Below are 10,592 nucleotides of genomic sequence, written 5' to 3' on the forward strand. Positions count from 1 at the left end.
TGACAAGGGCTGCATCAATTTCCAGAATCGTTGTTCGTTATTTATACTTGATGATTCAAATGAGATTCTCTATCGATAAAACAAAAAAAAAATAATGATACCTTTCCATTCTGGTTAGTTTATCTCTTTTGTGAAATTAGAAATGTTTCCAGCTGTGAAATTTCGTTAACCGTCGAATACATACGAATAGCAAATACAAATAATGTGTACCTCGATTTGTCGAGGGATTTTTATTTTACTCAGTGCCACAGACTGCTCGTGGGAGGGCATGAACTTGTCAGTATTTTCTTTAAAAATTTATGATGAATGACACATCATTGCGGACATGTCATGTCTGAGTCGAATGTGTGACAGTGCCGATTGTCCATTGGCAACTCCAACAATATAATTGAAAGTTATCCGTGACACACACCTTCGTGTGTGGATACATCACCATAAATCTCAGTATAATCACCAATTGTTGCTATATATATGCAGACAGGCAGAGTGAGTGACAGAAGGATTTATGTGGAGTTTGATTTCTTATAAAAAATGGATCGGATATAAGAGGAATTAATTTTACGTTCCGAGTGGACGCCCACTTGATTCTTCGATCTATTCTCCTTCCGATTCAGTGATAAAAAAAATTATGATAAATAAATTCTATATTTCCACCTGTTTTCATGTTGAATTGAACAATCTCGAATGGATAAGATGAAAATAAAAATTCGGAAAAGAGGAAAAATAGTCGCTCCCACATTTATTTTCGATTTTGATAAATAGAAAAAATATTATGACAAAAAATGTATCAAATGGATTGATTGTAGGTGGGAGGCGTCTTAAGACCAATTGGTGCGGTCAGCTAAAATCCAATCGACTAAATCATTAAACGATACGTGAGAGATCCTTTGGTGGACGTGAGTGAATGAGCGACTCTCTCACTCGCAAATAACACAGTGAGGAAGAGCAGACTTGAATTACTCTTACGTTCATGTAGTTAAGTCAGTCAGCTAAATGGCAACCGACAGAAGCAGGGGCACCTGTCCCTCCACCTCTAACTTGTCGAGTCGACACGCACATTTTTATACGTATACATGTTCAACTGTTCAGTACAGAGAGCTAACGTTGAAACAGAGCAAAAGTAGTCGTCAAGGAGCGGGGAAACCGCAGTTCAGTACCCCGTGTACACTCACGCTGATAACACCACATATTCTAATCATATTACGAGTTCTATCTCTGTCATTCATATCGTAACTCAACTATCACCACCGACAGAACTTGGAATTAATTGGTGGCGACAATATCTCACGTTTTTGCAAATCAGAAAGTACTTGTACATTTTATATAATTGTCATGAAGGAATTATCAGTATATTCTAGAGGATATATTATGCTCGTTGAAGTTTGTTTGGGTCATTACGGCACGTGCTGGATTTTAAATCCTTCAACTAATAATTGAACGCAACTTTACACCACTTTCTTTCGTTTAACAGTTTATGAGTATTTTACTCGTTTTATCGGACCGTTAATTTCAAACTTGTTGTGAAAAATGTGGGACCAGTGGCGTGAAATTTTGCGACGCGGTTGATTGCGATCGTTTATCACACTGGAGGAAGACCCCATGGGACTCCTGGAATTCACATCAGATATGTGTTCAATGTGAAATTGAACCCATCGCTCGACTGGATGTGAACCTCCTGGTATTGCAATTGTGCACTGAAAAATCACCGGCACTCTACATTTCACTATTCGCATATTCGGTGAAAGTTACCAATGGAGAGGATAAAGTGCTTATTTGTGAAACTGTTTGCGATACAGAGCTGAAGTGATTATGGCTGAACGAACAAAAAATGTGTAATAATTCCAGTGGCATACTATCCGCGGGAAATCGTCAGCAGGAAAATTTTCGACAGGTATAATCCATAATAATCTAATAATTCAAAAAGGTTATTAAATACATTTGAAAAATCTATTGTTTATTGCACTCCCACTGCCCATTCTTATTCAATTTATCAGGAGATTTATCAGGAGAACCGGAAGTGATGAAGAGAAATTTGTTACCACTATGATTGAAATTTCATTGGAAAAGAAATCGTTAGGAGAAAATGTTGCATCTGCCAATAATTAATAATAAAATTAATTATCTAATTCCAGCGCTTTAGGATTACTTGCGATATTGCTATAAATTCCGTGGAAGAATCGACAGCCATGTTGATAGTGGCGCATGAAATGGAGTAAAAGCTAAAATTCTAGTGTCGAAAGCATAAAGCGATGAGGATGATCGTGGTTACAAGAAATTGCGTTCTGATCCATTACGTCCAGGAGTCCAGAATGGTTATCCCCAGTACTCATTATTTCATGATAGGTCTTCGTCCTTTAGTTATTGGCATAAATGATCTGAAGGCTTTAACCGCCGATAAATGAAATCATAGGTACGCAGATAATCGTTGGGTGTCTATCCCCAAGTAAAGATTCACTCAGGACCTAAATGAGTTGCAGAGCTAATCCTGTTTTCTCCACTCATCAGAATTCAAGAGTTATTATTGGAATGAATTTTTCTAATGCAAGATATTACCGTAAAAATGAATTATTCGTTCCATCCATTTTGTAGATGTGCTGTCGCCTATTGATGAAGGAGAGACTAATGATATGGAAGTGGTAATCATGTGGTTGAACAAAACAGAACAGTTGGTCAAGTCTGAATTGCTCAGAATGGGAATGCCTTCAATCCATCAATGGATTCAAAATTAGTTGAAATAATTTGTTTCACCAAGTCAATGAGACGAATAATTGTGAAACAACGCCGACTAATCAGGCAATTCTGACGAAAGGGTTTGGCTCTTAATTATTTCCTTGTTAGTGATCTTTCGCTAATGCAATAAGAACGAGTAGAGACTAGAGTGGATGAGATAAAGCACAAACCGCTGCTAGTTCATTCTCAAAATCCTATTCGCCCGTACCAGTGGATTCTATCCCAGTATTTTAGATATAAGGGCATATGTGAGACATTTCATTCAATTTCGGGTCGATGTAATTGGGTTAAAAGATAAAATTTTCCTTGAATATTTGAAAACCAATATTTCAAGGCAATATGCACAGGATTTAGTGTCTCGTGCCTTGTGCCTTGTGCCTGACAATTCCAAAAATGATGAAAAATTCGTGAAGCACCTACTGGCAGTCAGAATTAACCATAAATTTCAACTGTCCGAATAACGACAGAGAAAATTAGGTACAGTTGTCAGATAATGACCTCGAGTTCGTTCGTTAGTATTGCAATTTTGTACAACTTTACATGGACATCTCACACATACATTTATATTTTCCCGGTGGCTCAACAGATTGAAAACCAGTTCTGAACCACGCCCGGCTATCGTACTGTAATTCTTCATTACTTCCACAACCGCGAAGAGGCGTCAACTCCATTCGCTACTTCCTTGCATTCTTCAACCTAATTTTCCATTTTTTTACTGTATAACTCCAAATTTCATTCTATCCGAGATCGATGTCCATGGATTAAACCTGGGTGATAAAAAATCCGTTTTGTTCTGGATGTCAAGGTGCTCGTAATTCGGGATTAGGGTGTGGTTAATCTCCCGTGTCCTACTTAGCGGTTAACATTTCTCTCATAATCACATCCAAATGAGTATTTCTCTTTCATCTGCCATATCTACAAATCACATGCCGTCTGTTCATCTTTCATTGGCTCATGGTACCTTGATTTTAATCTCCTACAATAAAACATTTACTCTCTATCAAAAAAAAAAACTGAAGAATCTACTGAAAACCATCACTAATGCCGATGGCTTTTCATATTCTACCTAATAAATATCTTAACCTTGAAATATTTACAGGGTATTGGGTGATTTCCCGAATTACGGTAATTGCGGTAATTCTTACTTTAGGTTGTCTCTTCTAATTTTTTTTCTCCGGTTCTAGACGATAGAACTCTTTTTTTTTCAAAATGAAGAAACGAGTGGAATGAATACTGAAGATGCAGATTTTAAAACGAGAACGAAAGTGAGAATTTGAGTCTCAGTCCCTGAAATGTTTCTTCTCTTCTATACTATAACAATCCTTGTCCCCATTCTTGATTCGACGTACAGAAAAAAAAAATGCGAAATGGGGTAATTTTTCATTTTTTCAAATGCATCGCCTGCAATAAAAATATTCAATCCTGACATTTCTTAAATAGGAGTGGTCAGATATCCGTTGAATTACGGATTTTTTAACAGCCAGGTCGTGGCGACCGTCAATTCAAATAAGCACGAACGATGAGACCTAGGAGAATATTCATAATACATATAGTTACCCAGACCATGTATTTAAAAAGGAAGAAGAAAAAAAATTGAAGAAAATAATTCTGAAGTTGGTTTATGAGCGTTGTAAAAAAATTATGCGAGGTTAATCGACCTAGTTAAAAAACGGCTACCAACGATCCGCCCGTTATTATGACCAGTTAATAATTTTCACTTTGGATTTTTTGGGCATTTACTCAAACTCATGTATCACGTGTATCACGTCCAATTTTCAATTGAATAATTGCGAAGAAAAGGGATGGAGGAGAGATGGGGAGAGTAATAAAATTTGGATTCGAATTTTCTCATCTCTAGATCAAATTTAATCTATCTTTAATGGTGCTGCGTAAAGAGATTTAAAAAAGTTAGACGTTTATGTAATTTAATGAGATTCACAGCTCGGCTTTTATAATAATTAATTGAAGATTGATTATTGTCTCGTCTGGGAGATCATGAGGAGATCTTGGGAAAACGATCGATTGGAAATTCTTCAGGGAGACACAAGCAGCTCTACTCACATTTCATGGACTTTCATCTCCACTTTATAATCGTTCCGCTATCGATGGCACTTATCGCTGTCTTCTATGGAATATAATATTTTTCTTTCTCTGTGGTCGCTGATATGATAATTTTTTGTGAAGTCATTGAACGCGGAATAATACGCGCAAGATTCCGGAATTTACCGGCCAACGTGATGAATTTAAAAATTTACTCTAGCGTTGGCGCTGCACGGTGGGATATAATTAAGACTAGCTTATTGGACTGTCAAAAAAATTGCAGTGAAAAATATTTGGATGTTTTAGCTTTTATATCTTCAGGGTGACACCCCTCTGTCACAGAAGTTCGAGGAGTAAACAAAATATTGCGATTGAAGCTGTAATAGATTATAACAAGTTCCAGTCTAGCTTGTGTATTACCGATATAGCTGTAAATAATGTTATATAACAGAATATAAGTGGCAATCGGCCGTACGTTTCCGTTGTTATTTTTTATTGGCTATCCATGACGAAAGTTGGAAGGATTTTTATTTTACGTACAAGAGATAATCGGTAAGAATGTCGTTAAAAATTTCTTGAAATTTCAGTCGCAAAGTCATTTGAATTTCCAATTCTGCGAGCTTGAATTAAATCTCTTTTAAAAACTGTCACTTAATTTCTCATTCAATAAATTGAAAATGCCGGGAGATAATCTCTTGATTCTTCCACATTGTCACCTGAAAATCGCCAATTACGGTAATTACGTTGAAAATTTAAAACTGAATAAAATAATTGAATGAAAAATTTTTAAACAATTTCATATGATAAAAAGTATTTAAAAAGTATTTCACTTGAAATTTCCAGTGTTATTTTCCCACAGGGCACTCAATTTTATTATCAAATATTTTTTTTTGCACAGTGGGTTAATGTTAGAATAATGTGAATTGATTGTTTGAACTGTTAGTGCAGTGACGTGAGGAGTGTAGGGATGACGATGTTCCTCGTGACGAACCTAATTCAGCACCAAGAGCACGTGTCACTCAGGTATCATAACGCGCCTACGTGAGATCTTAGTGGGTTACGATGGCGGGAGCGACACGAGCCGATTCGCGACTTCTGCTACATCCACATGTGAAAATGAAAACTGAAGTGGAGGGAGAACTGGTGAAGAGTCACATCAAATCGTTTTACAGAACCTCAAACAGTGTTGAGTGCTTTTGCGGACGTCGCCAGCGGTGTCTCCCATCCGCCCACATTCACTGCAAATTTCACTCGCACTCTCAAAATCCCAAAATCTACAAACCAATATTTTTCGAAATATATATACAAAGCGATATATTATTTCATATTTCGGCATAAGGGTAGAAGACAAATACGAAAAAATATATCATAATAATTATATTATACATGTGTATCACACACATGTGATACGTTGCGTTGTCGCAAATATATTTGATGTGTACGGAAGATCATCATCTACATGTTGTGATCTCAGATGACAACTTCAAAAATTTTTTCATGATCTTATAAAAATTTATCTGTTCTAACGGAAGCGCTATTGACTGCGATGGGTCGTAGATAAGCTCCGATAATTTCATGATCACAGTACAATTTGAGGAATAAGAGCAACAAGTCAAATAATCATTGGTTGCACGGATTATAGGATCAGAACCAGTGATCCCATCCCATCGTACTGTACTTAATCTTATCTTCAATGGATGGTGGAATGGCGCGCGTTGTATACAGTTTCCTCATTGGGGTGAAAGCTCTTCTCCGAGGAATACCATATGAAACTGATTTTCTTTCTGTTGTGAAGAGATAAACCTGTTGATGAAGGGGTGATTCGATTATTCCACCGCGAGAACTACTAAAAAAGCGGTGAAGACATTTTACGATAGCACGAGACATTCCAATGGATGTTCATGGGCTTTTATGTTTGTTCTTCAGGGTAGACCGATTTATTCCCGGGGAATTATTCTGGAATCTATTCCTCGTTGTCAGGGATAACCGAGATCAATTTTCACAATGAAAATTCAAATTATTATACTGATGCGATAATCAACAAACCGTATACGGAAAAATTGCGTCAAACCAACACGAATCGTAATTCACACAAAAATAAATAATACATCGCCAATTAATAATAAATTTAATAGAAATAAAAATTTATACCTATAGGCACCGATGAAGATTGTCATGAGATCAAATAAATTCATAATATTAACGAAATTATTGAGGAAAATAATATTAGTGCCTGTCTTTGAACATTTCATCATCGAATTCAAGTTTTATCACGTTTGTGGATAATAATAAATAATTGAGGGTTCACGGCTCGTAATTTATTTTCATCGTGCGGTAATTGAGAGTTAAGTTGCGTGTCATTACGGTCATGCTGTCTGACTTGTTTTCTTCACAATTCGTTTTGGGTACAATCCTTCTATAGACATGCACAGTGGGAGGTAAAGATGTTCTAATGATTCTAGGAGATGAAGCAAATTTTTTTTTCAATTCCATTTCCATTTATTGTAGTTAAATATAAAAATTACTCTGGATTTTTAAACTCAATTTGAACTAGTGACAGAAACTTGAATTTTCGAGAACTGCGATTTGTTCGAGGTGATGCTTTTCTTTTTACGATGTGTAAACACCGAGAGTGGGTGTGCATATTTGTTGTGTTGCATGTTTGGGACTATCGGGATTGTTATCGATAATGTACAAAGCCCTGTACATCGTCCACATGATGGATATGGAGGGTTTTGTTCGATTTAACTCGAACATGGTTTGATGGGATTGGAGACCCTCACATCGGTCACATTATGCCGCTATAAATGGATCAAAGACTAACACAACTTGGCGATTAATATTATTAATAATCATTGATGAAAAAAAATTTATTGTCACACCGAATTCTTACGCAAATGATAATCAATTGCGGACATACACTAGCCGAAATTCCAATGGAGGAAATAATCATCAATAATTGAAATATAAAAATGTTCTGGCAGAAGTAATTGCAAGTTGATTTATTTACCGGAGTCAATTTTTTTTTCACTACAGGATGTGAAATATTGAAAAAATCGAGGAATTTATTGGTCGCTAATAGAGATATATTGAGCAATTCTTAAAACCAAGAAGAAATCTGTGAATAAATAATAAAAATAAGCTATGAAACGAGGAGAGATTCAACTACATTTTTAGTGATATATGTCGTTATCGAACCGGTTCCCCTTTCACGGCTGTTTCTCACACGGTGTGTGGAGTACGCAAGTTGCATATTTACTGTGATGATAAAATGGTGGTAAAAACTAAGAGATGCATTAGTAAACTCACTGTAACGTAGCATGCAGCGCGTGTCTATGACTTGATTTTAGAATGGACAAAAGGAAATGCGCGTGAATCATTAGTTAAGGGTATTTTACACGCGTTGAAGTGGATGATAAAAAATGAGGAATAAATTATTGCTTAAATGTTTTGTTGTTGCGCTGAAAGTTTTTAAGTCTTCTCCTAGACTGTTGTTATACATTTGGTCGGTTCTCGCGTCTTGGAAGACTACTGCACTCATAAGATGTTCTTTCTGGTCGATGGAATGCACGGTATTACCGGTTCGCCTATACTCAAACCTCGCGAGATCATGTACTCTGGAATCTCGATACAAACATCTAACCAATACTCGTTTTCGATCTGTATTGATGGTCTGTTACTTTATATTCAATCTCATTGATTCGGTGGTCAGACGCTTTTTCACCGGACAAAATCTCCCCGAAAAAGCATTTCTCCACATTTTATTGAAAAAAAACGAAAAAATTTTTTTTTAATTTTTGAATTTATGGATCATTGATTCATTCATTGATTTTTTTTTAATTCCTGAAGAAAGAGACAACAGAAAAAATAGACCCATGTTATTTTTGCTATGGTCTATTATTTTTACTGGGTTTTAACACTTTTTAAAATTTTATTTTCATTTTTTACTGCTGTTTTTTCATAAATAATCGAAATTTCAAATTGCATTTGCATTTCAAATTGCATGTTTTTTCGTCGCGGATTTTTAAACATGGTTCTGTTTTTTAAGAAAAATTGTGGACGTCCACGTGAGAATGAGAAAAATGGAGAGAAAAAGAGGAATTGCGTTTTCATCTCGTAAAAATCTTGAGTCTGCTGTTATGATTGTTATTTTTATAGCTCTCACCCCAACAAGATTGATGATCAATGATTCTATTGTTGTTGTCGTGATTCGAGGAAAGCAGATGATCATCCAATTTATAAAGATTTTTTTAACAATACTTAATTAGATTTGAGGGGTAACTGCGGCAAAGAATATTTGAAATTGCCTCTTCTCAAGATATCATCTGCTTGCCTCAGAATATTCTTTGATCTCTCTTGCGCCTATGTTTCTTGTTGCTAAACGTAGGCCTCACCTGATTTCTCGTTGTCAATCACTCGCAAATCACTCCGCTGTCATCGATCTCTTCTCGACGTTTCGAGTTTCGTATTGAGTTTGCGGGTTCTCTCGTTGTATGGTAAATTGTCCTGGATCGTAGAAAGAAACGAATCGAAAGGTATGGCTGATTTGCCTCTATTTTATTTCATCTTCTCCGACATTATTCTTCCCTAATTGCGACGAAATTTATGTTTGTCACTTTTTTTTCATTATTCAGAGAGACATGAACATCAAACAATTCTTGTTTTTCAATTGTGTATTCTTAGCAGAACAATTTTTTAATGAATATTATTCAAGTACAGACCAAATAAACATTAGAATAAATATTAATTCGATGTCTGAAACAAATTGAACAAGAACTTTCGGTATCCGGGCAATGAATAACCGTTGAAGAAGGATAATGATAAAATAAAAGACTAGTGGATGAGTAAAAAAACCATCCGAAATGTGTAATCCATTTTTATTTTTATTTGAAATTTTGTTTCATTTGGTCCATGGCTGCCGATCTCGTCGAAAGGAGAAGTGGGCACGATTCTTCTTCTCCCCATGTGGCGTAGTTGTGAATACGATGTGCAGTTGAGGCGAGGGCATATAACTTATGCAGGAGAGAAGTTTTTAAAAAAAAGGGAGAAAGAGAAAGGTCGAGATAAAACGAGGGAGAGAGAAAAATGGAAAGAGGAGCGCGCGCGTATACGGAGTGTTACAGACTTGCTGTGTACTCGATGTACGATCTCCAGGGTACAAGCCGGCACCACACCTCAACTCGAATAAATTTGAATGCGACAGACTCTTCAATGAACAACGACTAGGGTATATACATCCCTTTTTGAACAGAACCTTCCGGCGCCAGACGTTTAACGAGTACATAAAACACAACACTCATGCCGGTTTCATTGCGAAAACATTGATAAACGTCTTGTCACGTGGTCAGCCAGGCTGGAGGTACTTGTTAACAGCTCAACGAGGTAATTATACATTAATAGAATTTCATATTTAACTTTTGCCTTTTTAATTACATACTTTAATTACAATCTCTCATCAATATACATCAGTATATTCGTGATATCTTCCAAATAATAATTCATTAATTGCAAATAATCGGAGAATTATTTCAATTAAATTCTCACTGCGGATGAGTTTAATGGAATCAGCTATCGCTGGAGGAGGATTCTTTCATTATACCAGCCACTGAATAAGACAGATGGACATCCCCCGGGGCTCATTCCCCAATTAAAATAGCCTTGTTATTGGATCCGGTGTGTTCGTTTAATTAACTGTGGCACATCTCTCCTATGTCTTCAGTCATTAGTGTCCACTTAACACGTGTCTAATCGCTTACAGAGTCCTTTTCAATCGTCTTTTTAATCACACCTCTTGTAATTACCCTCCAAAATCTTATTTTTAT

This window comes from Fopius arisanus, unplaced genomic scaffold (assembly GCF_000806365.1).
Source record: "Fopius arisanus strain USDA-PBARC FA_bdor unplaced genomic scaffold, ASM80636v1 scaffold00037, whole genome shotgun sequence".
Lineage (NCBI taxonomy): Eukaryota > Metazoa > Arthropoda > Insecta > Hymenoptera > Braconidae > Fopius > Fopius arisanus.